General features: G+C 39.1%; 1 protein-coding gene and 1 long non-coding RNA gene across 2 annotated transcripts in view; one reads left to right on the top strand and one right to left on the bottom strand.

Annotated features, from left to right (window-relative positions):
* Positions 1 to 17,953, top strand: part of LOC119796290 (autism susceptibility gene 2 protein homolog) — a 484,561-nt gene that overhangs the window by 227,359 nt on the left and 239,249 nt on the right.
* Positions 2,456 to 3,978, bottom strand: LOC119796291. Its single transcript, XR_005282445.1, has 3 exons — positions 3,728 to 3,978; positions 2,843 to 2,965; positions 2,456 to 2,752 (listed from the first exon to the last, which is right to left on the bottom strand). It is a non-coding gene; the product is annotated as an uncharacterized LOC119796291 (long non-coding RNA).

Here is a 17,953-nt window from a genome sequence, read left to right as displayed (position 1 = left end):
CTGGTGTTGCATCAGTGTGTGTTGGTGTTGGGGATCTATTGCTAACCTATATATTTTCCCTTGGGGTTCCATTATTTGAAAATATAATAGCGCCTAAATAAATGATTGGATTCAAACCTTTAAGAAATGCAGGCTGCAGACCTTCGTATGGGGCGTGGGGACAAACTGTTCGCAGCGGATGTTGACTAGCCATCTCTTTCACAACTCTAAATCGCTGGGAAACATGTGAAAGCTCAACACTCCATTATATTTGGATGATGCCAAACACAGCGGCACACAACAGTGTTCATGGTATAGCTTCTGTTGCTTGCTAAAATGAAAGTGGTCCTTTTTAAGACTCATGTCAAACCTCTTTGCTCAGGTTTCTTTGCTCAGGTCTTTGCTTAGGTCTTGTCGCTATAAGTGCATATACCGGTAACCGGGTACCCGCTTCAACAAACCCGGAAGTGTCGTCATGATGTTATGTGCAAAGAGTCTATTGGTGCTTCAACAGACCAGGAAGCAGATTTCTCATCTCCATCAAAATATTTATGTCAAAAATATTTATTTCAAAATATTTATTTCATACTGAGAGGCATTTCATCCATCTAGGCACTGTCGTGCGCATCTGACAATTTCAAAACAAACATTGTCACAGGCATGGATGAAGAGATGCTGAATTTGGAAAGAGAGAACAAACATAGTTCATAGTTATCCCAGTTACAAAAATCCACAACAAAAAGAAAATATTAGGGCAGAAACTGCAGATATGCTGGGGATTTTTTTAAATATGTCATATTAAATGAAGTGTTCATTTGCGCATGTTTTGCTCCTACAAGTTTAATGATTAATAACATCGCGCATGCTTTCCTCAATCTCTGAGGAAGTCTGAGCAGAGCAGGACGTGAGGAACATCAGAGGCTGTAGGCTTGCAGGGCGGAGCGGGGCGGTAACAAAGGATGTGGGATTTCGGTGTTAGAACTCTTACCATTACCCATTACAAATGTGCTATGAAGGAGAGAAATATGTGAACACTTATACAAAATAAAATGTGAAGTAAAGCGTACGAGTGGTGATCCAACACCAGAACAAAAACATACCTCCTTTCCTCTGGGCGCCTCTTACATTGATCAAATAAGAACAAGTTCAACATTTACCAAAATGCAAATTTAGTATTAGCATGATTACCAATGCTAACTAAAAACATTGACACACATAGTCTGTGTGTCAAACTCATCATTTTTGACCATGTCTGCTCTGGTGCTTTCAGAACTAATTATTTTAGCATTTTTATTCACTTTGTACCCTTAAAATAAAAATATGTCTCTACTAAGAGAAATGATAGCCGTTTCGCAATCCGTGTACTTGTGCATTCTCGTGTACTCGTGAAACGTCACCAGCCTCAGCCCTAGTACTGTTCCATTTCACAAGAACAGCAGACCGAAAACGGACAAAATCCACGGATGTTGTTGCTGTCCCTTCCTTTTTACCCAGCATGCATCGGCAGACTTGTCCGTTCTTGAGATTGACAGCTGTCCCAGCATGCACTGCGGCAGCAGCAGCTTTCAAAGGAGCGCTCACAGAGCTCAGAGTATTAGGTTAAAAGTTCTCTTTTCTGTTGCTGTTGTTCAATAAAAGTGCATTTTAAGATAATTTAAGGTGAGAAAATTATACTTCTAAGCGTCACTATTTGGCCCATTTACTGATATAGTGCATAATTTAAAAAAAAGTTCAGATGCTAAGAGGACTGCAGCCAGGGCTAATTTTAGCAGCAGTCCTCTCTCTGCGTAGCCATGTGTTAAGTACCACTGCCTCTGATTGTGATGTTTATGTTTCATTTGGCAAAATGTTCATTTGATTTGTGTAAAGTCAGAATTTATCATTTTCTAGAGACTGAAATGCAGCTCCAGAGGAGCCGAGCCTGTGGTTATGTCATCAGTACGATTCTGTTCCAATTGACGCATATATATGCTGCGTGCTCCCGTTCTCCCAGAGTCCACACTTTCCAGTGTTCGTCTTAAGAACATACTTGGGGAGAACATGAGTCCGTACTCATGCTATGGATTGAGAAACAGCCAAAGTGTCTTAACTAGCCTTTGACAAAATGCCCGCTGACCTGATGACGTTTTAAAGAATTTCACAGAATTGTTCACCCATCCCTATTTAAAAATGGCAGACTGACAGATTACATCATTTAAGTTTATAACCTTGAAAATAAAAGCTAGTTGCCTCAGCCTTCTTCCTACAGTAACAACTTCCACACTGATGACCGCTTCAGCATGAACAATCGACTGGCTTATCATCTGATTCCTTTTGTCTGTCATGATTTTATCTAAGGCTCTGACCCACATGCAGAAGACCAAACAGAGAGACCAGGGAAAAGTTCAACAGTGGGCTCAGTGAGAAATTTGTGTCTTAGATTTGAAGAAGGGAATTAAGGCTGCGGACTCACGTTTACAGAAAAAGGTGTCTCTAGTTGAATTTAGCCGGTGGGGGTTGTTCCAGTGAATGACTTGCTCGTTGGAGGGCGGACAGGGTTTACCCAGATTGCGGTGTTTCCTTGTGGAACGGAGGAGCTGACTGCCAATTAATTTTCCTGCGGTACTTAAACGGTACTTGTGAAGATGAATCCCCTGCTCAGTGAGACGTCCATATAATCCTTGGGAGAAAAGTAGATCCAAACCACAAGCTCGAATCCTCAGCTCAGTTTGGTGCTCAGAGAATCCTTCCAGGGGGGAGAAGGTCCAAAACATCCAGTTTGCAGGTTGACTTACTGCAGAGAGGCAAAGACAAAACAACAAGGTTAAACTCAGGTAGAGAAAAACTCAGTTTGACTCAGTAAAACTCTGCTTGGCTAGAGTACCCAAAACTGGCAAACACTCTGGCGTTGAGGTACTGTAGTGGCAGTCAGCAGCTTAAGAGTCCTCTGGTAATTAGGGTAACCATCCACAGGTGTGTGAGGAGGCCAACGAGAACCAGGCGCCACCTGGTGGTTGAGGCAAGACAAACAAAAGCACAACCCACACAAACTGGATTCCTAACAGTGTCAACCAATCAATCAGCACGTCTCTAAAAATGGACCTCGTGTAGGAATGCCAGGTGTTAAAATTTTTTTGTAACGAACAATTTTCTGTTGTGCCTTTAACTGTAGTTTATGCAGAGAACTTTTAATACATTCCAGCCACGATAAACATAAATGACATCTTAACACTTTACTTAGCCTTTTCTGTCTTTTCCAAGCCTTATACTCTTTAATTCAATAACCTGCTTAATAATCGGTTCTTCAGGGAGTTTCCAGAGACAAAGTGCAGATTCTGGTTCTAAACTGCAGGCTTAGCAGTGGCAGTCATCCCAGCCAAGAATGGATTTTCCCTGGTGCCCCGATGGTGATGTAGTTAAGCTTCCAATTGTAGCCCTTCCAAGTTCTCAGCTCTGAGCTGCGTTTCTTTTTCTCTTCACTGTAACAAAATTACCCCAAAGACTCACAAAGTCTTGTGTGTTTTGCTCTCTGGTTTTCTCCTTTCCTCTAAATACAGACTTGAAAGCTTAAACCTGGATGGTTTTAGGGATATATTCGGACCTGGTGTGAAATGTGTTGGTTTTAAGGCCGCGTTGAATAATCTCTCCACAGTGGAAGCAGGTTAGTTGAACAAATTCCTCTCTTTGTTTACAAGGATCAGTAGAAACATGAAGTAGAGGAGTTGAAACATTTATGAGCTGTGACTGATCTGACCGGGGGGAAACATACCTGATCTGATTGTCGAACTTGGAGCAGATCCGCCGTATCCCAAGGTGTCTGCAAAGGCTGCAGTTATACTGTAGTCAGAGTGGCTTTTTTAACTCATCCCCCTTGTTGCTGACATATGCCTCTGTCCAGGGGAAATAATGCAACCTCCCCCTGGGGAATAGCTGGTGGTGACAAATAGCTCCTGCTTTACACTCCATTTGTTCTCCGGCAGCTCACACCCTCCTCCTTGTCTTCCCCGCTTGCAGGCTTGAGCGTCCTGTTCTCTCTGCAGACTCTGACCTTTCAGATGATGCCTTTTCTGGCCTCCCTGGCCAGCAGATCCCCTGGGAGCTATAATGGACTCGGTGATAATTGCCTGTTGAAGGACAGCAGCAGTTCTGCACAGGCTGATTGTAGACTCCCCTGGGAGTGCAGCTGTCTGTTTGTGATTGTTGCTTTAATGCAGCACTGCTGGAAAGTCCACCACATGCATCCCCACACACAACACTGTGAATAATACATTTCCTTTCATATTGATTACTTGCACTTGTGGCACAGGTACTTTTAAAGTTAGCGGCGAGATTTGCTTTTATGTTTAAATGTGTTTTGAGTCAATCTCAGCTCCTGTTTGTTTATTTTTTTTTTAATTTGCAGTCTAATCGGATTCTATTTAGTCTATTTTATCCTTTTTCTAATGCTTACTATGTCAGAGAGAAACGGTGGTTATTTTTAATTATATGTATTTTCTTCCTGAAGTCATAGGAAAATCATATTTAAATGTCAAGTCATTCTGGCTTAAACATGCATATAAATGTACTCTTTATCAGACTATATTCTCCCAAAAGTTAGAAAATTTGTATTAAAAAAAAATCCTGTCTTAAAATCTTTTTTTTTTTACCCGTTATTTTATGCAGGCCAGTTAGCTATACGTCAGCCTGAACACCTACATTCAGCCAATCATATTTCAACGGTCATCTGTCAGTCAAATTTTTTCGGTCATAGCATCTTAAATCATATGTCGCAATGGTTGAAATAAAAAATAAAAATCATTTCCTTTCCCATTGAGTTCCGTCCCAGTGTTCACGGGGATGGACGTCTGTGTCTTCAGCAGGCGTAGAGCTAACAGAACTGGCAGCGTTTTGAGGCAAGGGCTCAAACATGTACGGCTGGAAGCCTTCTACACCAAACCAAGCTTCTGCCGCCCTGGCGTCCTATTCCACAACAACTTCGTCCCCGCTTTCCTCCACTAAATAAAACACTAAACTCTCCTCCTCTTGCATGTTTCCTCTGTCCATAGCGTTCCTTGACAGTGTTGTTTCTAAGTCACCAATTTAGTGCTACTTGGTCCCAATGGAATTTCCCATTGGGAACCTACTAGCACTAAGTTGCTAACTGGTTAGCAAGATGCTTCCAAGACACCGGCCACAACCAAATAGGCTTGTGAACCTTTCGCCACAACGTTCCCGTCCCCTTTATAAATGACCAATCACATTCACTTTATTCACTCTTGTAAAGTAGTGCATCACTCGGTAGAATTCGGAAATGCAACTGTTGGAACAGCCGCTTCCCTACGACGTTAAGCTTAGGAACTTGGATGTAGACCTTTAGAAGAAATACTCAGATTAAAAACCCAACCAAAATCTGATCTGCACTAGTAATGCTTTGACCAGCCGACCCAGTTTTAGCTGAGTTCATACTATGGGTAGAAAAGAGCAGCCTAAAACAAGTTTTGATAAGCTTCCTGTCACCAGTTGCAACAGCTGAAAAAACCAACAATCAACATTAAGTAAGCATAGCTAGCTGGTTAGCATTCCAGCAGACTGTAGGTCGTAACTCTAAAATTGTCACCCTTACATAGTGATGTCTCGTTCCCATGTGGTTTTTCCCCTCTAAACCAGAGCATGCCAGCAGCGACACCCTTAAGATGAACGTCTTCACTAGTTTGACATTTTAATTGTTGGTGAATTAACCATAAACTGACAAATACAGAATACATGTTATTTTCAGAGCTATTTTTTGTGATTTGTGGAGGAGGACTTATTTATCTATAAGACATTTAGGACAGTTGTTCCTAAACATTTTAGCCTGCAAGCTATATTTATTTGTACTATAATGGGAAATAATTATTAAATATTGAAAAATGCATTCAATTATGTAATTAATCATTTGAAATGTGTTTTTAAAATCAGATTGGACACTTCATTATTGTGTATTTAATAGCTTAATGGCAATTTAATGTTTGAATCATGTCTTAGATAAATAAATATATTTAACATATATCTATTTCATGTTACATTCACATTTATGTATTACATGATATATTTAATGCGAAACACACGCAGACAACCTGCTTTCTGAGTATAAATCAGCCTTAAGTTTGGCTTTTCCAAACTGATTCATTGTGTTTTAATTTTCTTGATGTATTTAAATTAGAGAGAGACCAGAACATTGGTCGGCTGATATTAGTGCTTTCTTACTTCACTTCAGCAGCCATGCTTCGACATCACATAAAGCGCATTCCTGACCACTTGGTGAAAACTGTTTGTATGTTTTTTGTTGAAATATAGACTTTTGTAACATTTTGTTATTGTGTGAATGAATGAAGAATAGACAGCAACATCAGCCTAAAGCATTAGCAGCACATATTTTGGGGTCAGCCTTAAATAAACCTTTGTTAGTTAATCTCTAGTCCAAAGGAAGTGAGGTATATGTCAAACATCACTTAGTTACTTAGTCTGATATGATATTTTAAAAATAAATCAGAATTGGTCATTCGGCAACAGAAACACAAAGCATTTATCTTTTTTTATTTTAAGCGTATTTCTATTTTCTCCTGAATTCAGCCGGTCTTGGACTCCAGGCTGGGTCCAGAAAAAGAAGCGGTTTCTCTGATGAGCTCTTATATTAACTCGGGGTGGGGGAGAGGGCACCCAGGTGAAACTCACTACTCATCATCCTCACTCCTAAAGAACTGCCTCTGTTTGCATGGCCCCTGGCTGGACCTTGATGTCCACGGATTGAAGTTCAAAGTAGGTCCCCCTGGCCCCGGCGGCCAGAAGATGATTTGCGCCAGATAAGGACAATCTTTCATCCCACATACATCTCTTAGCTGTGCTGTCACGGTGAGCCTGATCTGCATGAACAGTCTGCCTGCTGGGCAGAACGGGCCAGGAGATGAAGATGCTGGGGATTTATTTTGGCATGCCGCTGAATTCTGGTTATACATCAATGCTGGATTTCAGAAGAATTCAGAGAAGTTAATATTGACCACAGCTGACATGGATGTTTTGCCGGGTTGCTGATATAAATGTTTGGATTCCAATATTGAATATTTGGTGGTATACATTTCTCATTGCAGTACAACACAGGATAATAGACATATGGAGCTCAATAGATAAAAATATCTGTGAAAAATGTATTTATTTGAGTAATTCAGTTAAAAACGTTAAGCTTAGAGGTTTATCACAACCACTGAGATTAGGGCTTAAAACAATCATTATGATTAATCGTGATTAGTCGATTATTAAAATAGTCGTTAACTAATTTAGTAATCGATTAATCGTTAGCTGGAGTGTAGAGGCTCTAAAAAGTGTCTTAAACTGACAGAGGGACCCAGTTAGAGCAGCAATTTTACCAATAAAATGTATAAACATTTTGCATTTATCAAAAAAAAGCTTTTTCGTCTGTCAATATGCTCTATCCAAAACTCCTCAAGTGGAAAAGTTCTACTTCCACCTGCTATCATAGCATAAAATGTCTTCTATAAGGAACCTTTGGCTCTCTGGTTAATAATCAATTAAATGAAAAAATAATCGACAATAATGTATTTCCAAAATCATCGTTAGTTTGAGCACTATTTGAGAAACCACAAAGTGATTTTCATTAAAAAGCCAAAATTCAGTTTTTCTGAGTTTTTTTTATATCAATACAAATAATGAAGCACTTTTTGATAACACAAATGTGATGTAATGTCATGATCATAATGATTTGTAGGACAGGGGTTCCCCAAACCTTTCAGCACATGACCTCAGAAATAACAACAGCTTTCCTACCCCTAAAAATATCAATAATGAGTCGTGTCTCCCTCTCTTCATATATGTTTATATCAGAATTAGATATCAGAATCAGAAATACTTTAATAATCCCAGAGGGAAATTACTTTTGTTACACGCTCCAATTACAGTGTTATATATATATACAATTATCCAAGTACACAAGATAATAAAGATAAAAATAAAAAAGATCAAATATATACACATATAGCTCTTCTGTATTTTATATTATAATAATATCCATTTGTAATGTTACATTTATTTCATCCCTTTAAATGTATTCTTACTTACTTATTGAAATTGTTTTATTATTAAATGTGCATTTTATAGATTGATAGTGTATTTACTGCTATATTTGAATTATAAAATAAAATTGAATTTAAAATGAGCTTTCCACACATTTTTAGATGCTGTGGCGCAATGGGTAGCACTGCTGCCTTGCAGCAAGAAAGTTCTAAATTCGATTCCCAGACTGGGGTCTTTCTGCATGGAGTTTGCATGTTCTCCCTGAGCATGCGTGGGTTCTCTCCGGGTACTCCGGCTTCCTCCCACAGTCCAAAAACATGACTGTTAGGTTAATTGGCTTCTCTAAATTCTCCTTAGGTGTGAGTGTGTTTGTCCTGTTTGTCTCTATGTTGCCCTGCAATGGACTGGCGACCACAGCTGGAAATAGGCACCAGCACCCCTCATGACCCCTGCTGGGATAAAGCGTGATGGAAAACGGATGGATGGATTCTCTGTATTCCTTAAGGAACACCCCCCAATCACTGTGAAAACTATCTTGCAGTCATAGCCATCCTAACACAGAGAGTTTTCTGATTTAATGAGGTGAACATTTATGGAAAAAGCAGAAAAAATTAGCTTTCTTTAAAAGAAGAAGATTCCTTAAAAAATAAACTTTTGACAAAAACTAGTCCTCTCTATGTTTGTATACCTAAATGTATTTATAAACCCTGCATTTCTCAGTTGAGATATTTTACTGCCAATACTTCACATCTCTACATTTTTTCACAATGTCCTCCATCCAATGTCAGCATGTTCAGGATGCCTTTGATATAGAGGAGAAAACGCAAGCTTGAGTCTACTATGCTTCATGTTTTCAGAATCCGTTTCAGTTAAGTACTGTAGACGTGATAAATCATTTCCATTACACACATGACTAATTTTTTTTAATTTAGCGCTGGATTCAATTTGCTGGGGTATAATGGGATGGCTGTGGGAGGAAAGAGGGTCTACCATGTTACATAGGCCTACAGCACCATCATCGCATTAAAAAGCCATGAAGAGAGCCTTGTTAAGACCAACGAATCACCTCGACTTCAAGAATTATTTGAAAGAAATGAGGGAGCTCATGGGTTGACAGTAAGAAAAGGCTCGATTAGACTTGACAGCTGTTTAAAAAAGCTATTTGAACCTCTATATGGAGTGAATTTTGTTCCATTATTGCTTCAGTTTTGTAAATGAAAAAAAAAAAATATGTGGTACAAAAATAAAACAAATACTATTAAAGCAATTGAGAGTAACTTTGCCATTTTCTCAGATTTTATTGTTTTTCTTCTGAATTTTTCTGAATTTTTCCCAAATTTAATATTTTATTTTATTTACATTTTTTATCTAATTCTGCTCATCGTCTTTTTACTTCAAGATCTATGCAGAAGTTGTGACTCCCAGAAATGTCCGTTTTAGATTGCATTTTTTTTTCCTTTACATAACTTGTTCTTTGCTCACAACAATAAGGAAACAAAACTTACTCCATACATTACCGTCCAGGTTTGTTCTTTTATTAAAAATTATGAAGTATCGCCTTAGAAGAGCTTTAGGGAATCAGACAAAATTCAGATCTACCATCAATATTACTGGCTTATCAAGTACAGGTTGCCTTATTGCAGCACGTTCATTAAACCTCCTTGCATTACCGATCTGTGGTTTGCGCTACCTAGCTAGTGGAAGTGGAGGTAGAACTTCCTGTTTATTACATGCAGGCATAGAATAAACTTATCATGACTTTACACTTTACATCACCTGGTTAATTTGCTCTAATAGATGGAAACACGTCTAATTTTCTTATTTTTCCAGACATTTTAGAAGTTTTCTCAAAATTTGCATCACATTTGGATGAAAAAAACAGCTAACGATGCTAGTTTTGCAATAATGTGGAGAAAGAGAGGAAGGTTCTGTGGAGGAGGCCAGCAGACCTGAGTAGAACCGATCAAAGCCACTAGCTCTAAAAAACCATGAGGCTCTGACTATGGAAATTGGACCGATTCTGGCTATTTTTGGTGATAAGTTAAATGTTGAATAGGTTGTTAAAACAAATCTGTATTTAAACTCGCTTCAACTTGCTACATAGGCATACAGACCAGTTTTTATACCACACAGCTGCATCGCTAGTCATGTTCTTTTCCTGTTGATGTCACTAAACCTTTCCAGCAAACACAAATACTGATTCAAATATAGATGCAGTCAACTGGATAAAGAGGACAAGGGCACCAAAAAGATAGCCTCGTGAGACCATCCTGATCGTGCGAGCTTTCAAGGTTTCACTCGCTAATCAGCCTGGCTACTCTCCGTTAAAGAAAATGTGGAGCCGTTCACCAAAGGAACGTCCAATCAGCGTTGGCTTTGAGGCGGGTTGACGTGTGACGCAACGAGAAGCGCGACAGTTCAGTCTAAAGAACATGGCGGCTTTAGCCGATGAAACTAGCGTTAGCGTGGCTATCGAGCAAGTTTTATCGGAATTACAGAGTATTTCTTCACTGAAAGAAGAACAAAACACTGCTCTGGAGGCTTTTCTCAGAGGAAAAAATGCTTTTGCTCTTCTCCCGACTGGTTTCGGCCAGAGTAGCCTGGCTTGTGGTTGTGTTTTCGTCGTCGGTCTGTCAGTACGTCATATGATTCGTTGATCTGATTGGTTTATTTGGCCCGTCTATCACCAACATAGGCCAATCAGCTAATCAGTATTTTTGCCCCTTCCCAAAATTACTGCAACGGAAGGTTTCCAGATGGATATGCGGAGCAAATCCATCTGGCGGAGTCAGGTTACCAAAAAGATGGTTTTAGACACAAAAGCAGAATAAATCAATGTTTACGGTTTATAAGCAATAAAGAAACAGGTGAATTGGTGGTTAGCTGTCCTTTAATAAAGCCATCATGTGCGTTGTAATGCTCTAAATGGTGCTCTGCTTGAATTTGGCTCCAGATGCTGGTTTAGGTCATTTATATCTTTCTTTGCACTAACAAAGCTTGGTGGCCTTTTAGGAGGATCGAGCTTTTGCTCAGACATACTTAGACTTTATTGGTGGAAAAGATGTAAGACTTGAACCTCTTACAGGTGTAACCACCTGCCTACCCTATCCTAGTCCTGTTATATTTGATCTATTTGTTCAATTCAGTTTAATTATGTAGCACCAATTCACAACACATATCATCTCAAGGCACTTTACAGATACATTTCAACCAGATCAGATTGATTCAAAGGAAAACCAGTTGAATGCATCGACTCATTGACTCGAAAGCAATCCCTCACACCAAGCATGCTATAACACAGAGAATGAGGATTTATTGATTAAAGAAATCCGCCTTTGATGCAGCATTAGCTAGCATTAGCATTAGCTAATTGCACCGATGGTTGTCAATCAGAATAAATCAGAAGCAGTTTTGAAGTTTGATGACTTTTCTTTGGGTTTTTTTGTTTTTTTCCGGGACCATTTCCACGACGGTTTTAGATTTTTTTGCTCCGAGCAGCAGAGTCCAAAAGCATTCTCTTAGAGGAACTCTGAGAGGACAAGTAGCAGGTGGCGGTAGGTGTGAAATGGGCCTTTGGATAGGGCAGCCACAGAGAGGATAATGCAGCTTTTCAGCCTCTCTGTAGCCGGGGCCCCCTTTGTGCCCGGAGCTGACGTGCTACTTCAGCAAGGCGTCTGAAAGGTTCCATTTTGTTCAATTTGTTCTAAAGCCGCTGACTTATGTGACAATTTAAAGACTGTGGATGTTAAGGTTTCCCTTTCCCACTGACTGGTGAATTCTTTTTACTCCTCTGTGATCTGTCATTCCTCGCATGATTATACCAGAAAGAAGTTGACAAAGGGGGGAAAAAAAGTTAAAAGCTCCAGTAAAAGCACCATGACGGGAGCTCTTCATAGATTTACAGGGCACTTTGAAAAGAGCCAGGTGACTTTAATTCAGCTGAAGAGCATGGAAACTAAAAAAAAAAGGCTTAAAGATGAATGAGGCTTTAGCTACTCTGACAAATGTTTCCTCTGCTGCATGAGGTATGCATTATTCAGCACTGCTTGCTGGACACAAGCTCAGGAGCTTCAGATTTTTTTTAAAAAACCTAATAGAGGTGGTGTAGAGATGGTCAGGTCCCATAACTCTGGATTTAGTCTGTGTCCAGTTATCTGACATCCTACAGCCAGAACTGTCCCAGTAGGATTTTGACATTTCTTAGTAGGTATCGCGGTTTTTGTTTGTTTCTGGGTTCCTAAAAAAAAAAATCTCCAAAATATCTTTCCATCATTTATTAGTTTAGTCAATTCAGTTTCCATCTCCTTACCTCTTACGTGTTTTCAATTTTCTGCTTATAAAGCCAGACCTTTGGAGTAAATTCATAAAAGGTTATGTGTATTGGAGGGTTTATGTGTGTTAGTCTGTCTGCATGCAGGATAACTCAAAAACTTATGGATGGATTTTAATTATTTTTCTTATTAAAGGTGCACCTCATAAAGAGGAACAATTCATTTAAATTTGGTAATGATCCAGACTTACACCTATAGCTAAAAGATACAGGTGTAAGTCACAATTTTGGGCAAAATGTGATGCTTGGTGGAGGTCTACACTCCCCCTTAGTGCTTTTTAGTTCTCTTTTATTTTATAGCTTAAAATGGTTTAGAAAAAAATCAATTTGAATTATAGATTTTTTTTATTCAATATTATTTAGTTTATTTAGTTATTCAATTTGCAATGTATGCCATCTCAGGGCATTTTATGGAGCCAATTTAATCAGATCATCCAGTCACACTGATTAAAAAATTTCTATCTACAGTAGCAGCCATTCAAAATGGCCCGTCCCAGTCAAACGCCAGCTGAAAGGCAGCCCACTTCCCTGCAGCTCCCAGCAGAATCCCCTCCAACTTCCAGCCACTGCGGTGACCCCATCTTACATTTGTTTTACTCTGACTCCACCCTTTCACTGAATTACAAGGTCTGACCAGGATATGATGCTTCTCTTTAGATCTTAATGTTCACAAATCATGAAAGAAAGAATATTTTAGTACAAAGATTAATGTTTAAAAAGGAATTGAAGGGAGACCAGCCAATGGCCCATCAAGAAAAGTGGGGAAATTACTAGTGTACAGTGGGTTACTAGTGTAAGGAAAACCAGTTTCAATGAATGACTGACTGAAGGAATTGCTCCCCTTGGATGAGTAATTATTCGCTTGCTTTGTGTTGTTGACTACAGAAATCCATCACACTGAGCATGAATGCATTGACTGTGAGGAGAAAAAAAACCCTTTGTGAGAAGAAGAAATCTACAACAGAACCAGGCTTAGTGCAAGCCATTTATAATAGGTGTTGATGGCAGCAGCCCAGGTGATATTTCAATCTAGAATGGTATCACAGCCAAACAGGAACAGCCCAGACGAAGCTACTAGGAAAACAGAAAGTTGGGAATTGAGCTAACAAATACTGCAGATCTGGAGAATAGAAATAGAATGAACCATAGTGAGGACAAGGGATCCTTATGTCCTCCAGCATCCTAAGCCTATAGCAGCATAACTACAGAGATAACTCAGCATAACCTGCGCATTATCAAAAAGGATGTTTCTTATACTCATCTTATATGTAGGCAGGGTGCCTGTCTCACGGACTAAATATTTGTTTCCTGAGGAGAGGAGCCTGATAAGATCTGCATCCAATTTTACTTTTAATAATTCTAGGAGTAAGTAAAGATAGGATGTGTAGAAATTGTACACTCACCATTTTTTATAAAAAGTGTTTATCTTGTCCAAAATATTTGATGTGCCTATATTCATCTTCCATTAGTCAACAGATTATCAAATGGATAAATTATTTATGAATGTGTTTGTGTATTCAGGTGCTGATACACAGCTACTGGCATTTGAAATGTCAATAATTTCCGCAGAGCTGTGTCCTTCCCTCCCACTTTTGATTAATTATTACTGGCTTAGCACGAAAACGTCCCCGATGCACACGGAGAACAAGAGCCCCACAATGAAGGTGCAGTGAACTGTACAAAGCTATTATTTCTATGTATTAAAATTAACATGCAATGGAAATGAGGAACCATCCTCAGAAACCATTTAGGAGTTCAAGGTTGGAATCACACAGAGCAATCTGGGGTGATTCCTGGCGCTAAAGAAAGGACAGCCAAAGAACAACGCACTCGTTCCAAGTTTGATACAATAAAGGACAGAGGGGTAATTTTATGAATAAATACAAAGCAGCAAATTTTATTTAGTTCTATTCTTCTAAAACAATTCGTACATACTTTTTTTCTTACGTCCATTTTCAAAGAACCTCAGTGAGAAAGGTGAGCTTCAATGACTGTCTGAAACCATAGCTCATCACAGATATACCTCTGAAAGTTTGCATGTGCAGAAAAATATAGCTAACGGGGCGAGTAAGTAGGACGGCCTTACGTAACCATATCACCAGAATGATTCACATTAGGAGGACCACTTATTTTGATGATCCACCCGGAAATTAAAGATCGTCCTCTTTACATTTAATGTGGGCATTTTTGTTTGTAAGAAAATAAAAATGTTCTCAATTTCAAGATTTAATTTGTGTTTTATTGGTAAATTGAAAGATACATAGAATTTTCTAAAATCCACCCATTGATCTATCTGGTCCTTTCATCAACCCGTGCATCCATCCGTATTTCCGTCCATCCAGCTCTCAATTCATTATATTTCCCTGTGTGTCCTTCCATCTGTTCCATCCATAAATCCATACATCCATCCATTTATTACCATTCGTCTGTCATTCCATCCATCCATCCATCTATTCATATCATCCATCTATCTATTCTTTATCATCCATCCATCCATCCATCCACCCATCTATTCATATCATCCATCTATCTATTCTTTATCATCCATCCATCATCCATCCATCCATCCATCCATCCATCCATCCATCCATCCATCCATCCATCCATCCTGTCCACCACTAAGAAGAAAATACTCTCAAAAGAGGTGGAATTTCCTAAAAAGTAACCAATCACTGGCAGTATGCTTTCTTTGGTTGGTTCCACCTGTACAGAGTAGTTAACAGGTACATGTTTTAAATAAGATGGTATCAGTATTTATTACATGTGCATCCTTCTTGCAGAAATCTGACTTTCTGCTTGATAAACCAACTTCCACCAAAAGACTGTTGTTACTGCAACTTGATATTGCTTAAACAACCATCAATCACTAGTCAAGTCAAGCTGAAAATTGGCCATTTCCATTTCCTTGTTTATCTCTTGTACAGGATGAAGTAAAAATACCAAAGTTACCTCAGATCAGAATGAGTTAACAAGCCGAGGCATACCCCACTTGTTCCCTGGATATCATGATCAGTCTGAGGGGTGGAACAGTTCATGTGGTAATTAAAATTTGTAGGTCAAGCCTCCCATGACTCCTATTCTTGCTGATATAGAGGCAAAGCAGCGGTATCTGCTTTAATCTGCCCCCTTCGCCCAGCTGAGAATTAAAGGATGAAGGGTGACATTTTCTCCCATTTTCTAAATTAATCCAATTGATCTCCCTAACAAGAGCAAAGTTAGGTTTCTAAATAGTGCATGATGAAGAGATTAAGGCTTTAGATGCCTTCTAAAAGGCAATCTTTAATGCAAGCCCTGACGTAAGGGCATTGAACTTTCAATTAGAATTTCTAACAAAGTATTGGCTGGATGGTATTAAATGTTTCTGCGCAGCTAAAGAGATCCTTGGCGGGGATTTTCCTCAATCCGAGGTACATGAACCTGAATTCCTTTAGAGTGAAACACACAAACACTCGCTACAATCACCTAATGCACGCGGGTTTTCCATTACCTGTGTTTTCTTTTCTTCTCTTTTCCACATGGTTATTATACTAAATAACTGACAAGCTGTTGACTTTAAACATTATTATTACCAATCTAATCAATGTCATTTTCAACTCTTTTTCTCCTAATGTCCTTAAAATTTTAGTTAAATGTTTTTTTTTATCCTGTCAGCTAAGGTCATAGCTCGGCTCTGATGTTGTGCCAGGATCCTGTCCTGGTTTGTGTTACTGGGATTTTCCATTTCTGAGCACAACAGCTGGTTCATTTTTATTTTTATTTTTTCCCATTGATCTTCAGGTTCAGTCCATTTCTAATTGACTCTAATTCCAGGTTAAATGTAGTTGAAATACTTCTTTGTGTCTTTCTGTTACAACTGCTTGGAAATGTTTTTCATCGTCTGTCTACTCTGCTTCTCTACACATCTCACTTTTTCCATCTCCTACCTCCAATTTTCTATCCCTCCCCCTCCATCTTGTCTTTCTCTTCTGCAGACGTTGTAGCTGCAGGTGATTATAAGCTTCGAGAAAGCTGCATCAGGATACAATTTGTCAGAGCCCATTCTTTTCTGAAGGGTTAACATTCTGTTTGTGTTACAGTGCATTCAAACTCTAATTAAAACAACATTACATTCCCCCATCTGCCAATCTCCCATAATCTTCTTTAATTGCTGTAATTAAAGTATATTTACATGTGCAAAATACTTGTAATTTAGCAAATTGCACTCTACTCTCTGCACATTTAATCAGCAGCGCTGCAGCGGAATGAGTGATTCCAGTGTTTTCATTTCAGCTGTGGGCTGGTTCTGACAGGGTAAGTGGACCTCTGCCTGAGGTCTTGCAGAGGTTAGGAAAACAAGCCATAGGAGAAGTATTGTCATTGGGCTCTGATTGCAGCTCATGTGGCTAATTATAAGCTTTGGCTTCCTGATGAAGCTAAGCAGAGCTTAGGTGCGTTAAGTGTTGTGTTCAAACAAGCATCTGTGGCTCTGTTTTGCATTTCTGGCTCCTGGGTTTTTTGCTACATGCTGGAGGCCAGTCGTCATCTCGGCCGATTGGAACAAGCCATTCAGCTCACAATATGATAGATTAGGTTCAGGAGAACGTGACGAGATTTTAGAAATATATTAGGGAAAACTAAGGCTCCCCATTAATCAGAGTTCAATAATCCAGACCGGCGTGATGTGAGGCGTGTGCTTCAGTATCGATGTCCTCCTGGTTGACAAATCATCCTGGTGTTTGTTTTGTTTTTCTTTCTTTGTGGGAACTATCTAAACATCCGAGTTTAGCACTGAAAATGCTGAGGAGTTGTGTGCCCAGCCATGTTTGCTCAGAGGGAAGGTCCTCATTTTTGTTTATTTTAAAGAAAACTTAAAAAACCTCAATGCTAGAGACTATAAAGCATGGTACATTGGTGGTTCACAAAACTGGGGAAACCACTGGAAAATATGCGTTCGACATCAAAGATCTACTGCTGTAATATTATACTTTTTTAAATAACTTTTTTATATGATTTTTGAATGCGAAGTGGAATGGGAAGCTCAGACCTCCTTTATGTCTTAAGCAGTGGCGGCTGGTGAAAAATATTTTTGGTGGGGCTGATATAGCCTAGTGTATGTCTCCAACTAATCCGGAATAAGAATTCAAATAAACAATTGGACAATACATACAATTTAATAGTAATGATTTAATTTACTATATAATAACAGTAACAGTGATGATTTGGGTCACTGTGACGGGTTCTTTGGCCTCCAAGAATCCAGGCTCAGTCGGGTTACCGGTGTTGGTGATTTATTGTGCTCAAAAACTCAAAACAGGGAGCAAAAGAAACTAAACATATACAAGATCCTCTGGGCCTCAGCCTCCCTCCAGTTACCAGCAATGTAACAAAGAAACAGAAAACAAAAATTGCCGCTTTTCTTCCCACAGCCCTCATTAAATAGTTTAAGCCCCTCACATCAGGCTCTCTTATTTCTGATTTCTTCTCATTAATCAGTTTTGTCCATATATTACCTCCACAAACAATTGATGTACAAAAACAAATAATTTTTACAACTTAATTATTTTACACAGATTCATTGACTTATTCAATTACACCAAACTGGGTTTGAACCCAGCAAAGACGCCGCCAGACTGAAGATGA

This window comes from Cyprinodon tularosa, unplaced genomic scaffold, assembly GCF_016077235.1.
Source record: "Cyprinodon tularosa strain WSP-4 unplaced genomic scaffold, ASM1607723v1 ctg541, whole genome shotgun sequence".
NCBI lineage: Eukaryota > Metazoa > Chordata > Actinopteri > Cyprinodontiformes > Cyprinodontidae > Cyprinodon > Cyprinodon tularosa.
Note: the sequence above shows the minus strand (reverse complement) of the source record. Positions and strands in the feature narration are given on the sequence as shown.